The following is a 3,428-nucleotide window of genomic DNA, read 5'->3' as shown; positions in this document are numbered from 1 at the left end:
AAGGGTCTGTTGTACCCTACAATCCACTGTCGTCAGGTGCTAGCAGACGCGTGTGGTCAAGGCCGAATTGGAGATAACATGCACACAATCTCTGGGTTTTAGTTGAGAAAGAATCATTGGGCTTGAGTGTCCCTGTAGGGTCTGTTGTACCCTACAATTCACTGCCGCCAGGTGCTAGTAGGCGCGTGTGGTCAATGCCGAATTGGAGATAACATGCACACAGTAGTCGAGGCCTCGTCCCCACGAGGCCACAACACCAAAGACGCTACCCAGCAATGGGTTGATGGAGACGTGGGCCTGCCAGCACCTAGCGATTGACGGTAGCATCTCATCCTTCCATCGTGCACTCCTCCTCTCCGACCGGGACGTTGATGGCTCGTCCCCACGAGGCCACAACACCAAAGACGCTACCCAGGAAGCAAAGGTTGAAGAGTGTCCGAGAGTTGATCTACAAGCGAGGTTATGGAAGGTAAACAAGCAAAGGATTCCTCTAGCCAACAATAAAGTCATCGAGCAGGGCCTGGGTGAGGGCGAAGATGACATTGCGATTCTCGCGTGCCTGCTTCTTCTCGGTGACAGCTTTCTCCTTCTTCTTGAAGTCAATAACCGCAGGCTTCTTGAAGTCGGTTATTCTGGGTTAAGGATGCGGGCAGAGACATTATGGAAAGCTAAAAAAGCAAAGGATTCCTCTAGCCCGGTGCTAGCAGGCGCGTGTGGTCAAGGCCGAATTGGAGATAACATGCACACAGGGGCCGATGCCTCGTCCCCACGAGGCCACAATACCAAAGACGCTACCCAGCAATGGGTTCATGGAGACGTGCGCCTGCCAGCACCTAGCGATTGACGGTAGCATCTCATCCTTCCATCGTGCACTCCTACTCTCTGATCGGGACGTTGATGCCTCATCCCCACGAGGCCACAACACCAAAGACGCTACCTAGCAAGCAAAGGTTGAAGAGTGTACGAGAGTTGATCTACAAGAGAGGTTATGGAAAGCTAAAAAAGCAAACGATTCCTCCGGCCAACAACAAAGTCATCGAGCTGGGCCTGGGTGCGGGCGAAGATGACATTGCGATTCTCGCCTGTCTGCTTCTTCTCGGTGACAACTTTCTCCTTCTTCTCGAAGTCAATAGCCACAGGTTTTTTGAAGTAGGTTATTCTAGGTTGAGAATGCGGGCAGAGAGCTTATGGAAAGCTAAAAAAGCAAAGGATTCCTCTGGCCCGGTGCTAGCAGGCGCGTGTGGTCAAGGCCGAATTGGAGATAACATGCACATAGGGGCCGATGCCTCGTCCCCACGAGGCCACAACACCAAAGACGCTCCCCAACAATGGGTTCATGGAGACGTGCGCCTGTCAGCACCTAGTGATTGACGGTATCTTCTCATCCTTCCACCGTGCACTCCAAAGATGCTACCCAGCAATGGGTTGATGGAGACGTGCGCCTGCCAGCACCTAGCGACATCGGGGATCAAGTAACACTCGCGCTCAACCATTTTTCAGGGATCTCGGTGCCACGGACGCCTCCACCAGAAGAAATTGACCCTGCTCGCCATCCACTGGATGTACGTGACCACCACCTGGACGCCGTGAAATGCCAGACATGGCTGGGCACCTTCGATGCGATGGCGCCGTGGCGTCGCAGGCACATCCGCTCTCCGAGTGGCGCCTAACATTAGTCAAGGAATCTGAAGCCAATGAATATACCCTAACTAAATGGGAATTCTTCCTAGTTTCATTCCTTCTCTTTCCTCCCGGATCATATTAGACAGCTGGTATCGCAAATACATGGATCTCGGTGTCGCGGACGCCTCCACTAGAAGAAATTGACCCTGTTCGCCATCCACTTGATGTAGGTGACCACCGCCTGGATGCCGTGAAACGTCAGACATGGCTGGGCACCTTCGATGCGATGGCGCCGTGGCATCGCAGGCACATCCTCTCTCCGAGTGGCGCCTAACATTACTCAAGGAATCTAAAGCCAATGAACATTCTCTAACTAAATGGGAATTCTTCCTAGTTTCATTCCTTCTCTTTCCTCCCGAATCATATTAGACAGCTGGTATCGCAAATACTGATCATCTCTGGGTTTCAGTCCAGGAAGAATCACTGGGCTTTAGTGTCCCTGTAGGGTATGTGTACCCTACAATCCACTGCCGGCAGGTGCTAGCAGGCGCGTGTGGTCAAGGACCAATTGGAGATAACATGCACAGAGGGGCCGTTGCCTCGTCCCCACGAGGCCACAACCCCAAAGACGCTATCCAGCATGGGTTGAAGGAGACGTGCGCCTGCCAGCACCTAGCGACATCGGGGATCAAGTAACACTCGCGCTCAACCATCTGGCCTCCAAGGTCGTCGAGATGCTGCCGGTGGCGCCGCCGCTGGACCTCCTGGGTGTCTTAAGTTGGAGAAAACCAAGACTATGAACCTATCTCATCAGGAAGATCCCAAGTCAGTGGTGTAGAGGAGGAGGAGGTACGGATGCTTGAGTGCTCCGGTGAGCTTGGCAGCCGCGATGTACCGCGACGGACTGAAGAGAAGCAAAGATTACTGCCTGACCACGGAGAAGAAAGAGGTAAACCTTCGACAGCATTGGGCATCAGGAAAGATCCACCGCCTGGACGCCGCGAAACGCCAGACATGGCCGGGCACCTTCGATGCGATGGCGCCGTGGCGTCGCAGGCACATCTGCTCTCCGAGTGGCTCCTAACATTAGTCAAGGAATCTGAAGCCAATGAACATTCTCTAACTAAATGGGAATTCTTCCTAGTTTCATTCCTTCTCTTTCCTCCCGGATCATATCAATCAGCTGGTATCGCAAATACTCATCATCTCTGGGTTTTAGTCCAGAAAGAATCATTGGGCTTTAGTGTCCCTGTAGGGTCTGTTGTACCCTACAATCCACTGCCGCCAGGTGCTAGCAGGCGCGTGTGGTCAAGGCGGAATTGGAGATAACATGCACACAGGGGCCGATGCCTCGTCCCCACGAGGCCACAACACCAAAGACGTTACCCAGCAATGGGTTGATGGAGACGTGCGCCTGCCAGCACCTAGCGATTGACAGTAGCATCTCATCCTTCCACCGTGCACTCCTCCTCTCCGACCGGGACGTTGATGCCTCGTCCCCATGAGGCCACAACACCAAAGACGCTACTCAACAAGCAAAGGTTGAAGAGTGACCGAGAGTTGATCTACAAGAGAGGTTATGGGAAGCTAAACAAGCAAAGGATTCCTCTAGCCAACAACAAAGTCATCGAGCAGGGCCTGGGTGCGGGCAAAGATGACATTGCGATTCTCCCCTGCCTGCTTCATCTTGGTGACAGCCTTCTCCTTCTCGGTGACAGCCTTCTCCTTCTTCTCGAAGTCAATAGCCGCAGGCTTCTTGAAGTAGGTTATAAGAAGCAGGCAGGCGAGAATCGCAATGTCATCTT

Source organism: Triticum dicoccoides, chromosome 3B (assembly GCF_002162155.2).
Source record: "Triticum dicoccoides isolate Atlit2015 ecotype Zavitan chromosome 3B, WEW_v2.0, whole genome shotgun sequence".
NCBI classification, from domain to species: domain Eukaryota; kingdom Viridiplantae; phylum Streptophyta; class Magnoliopsida; order Poales; family Poaceae; genus Triticum; species Triticum dicoccoides.
Note: the sequence above shows the minus strand (reverse complement) of the source record.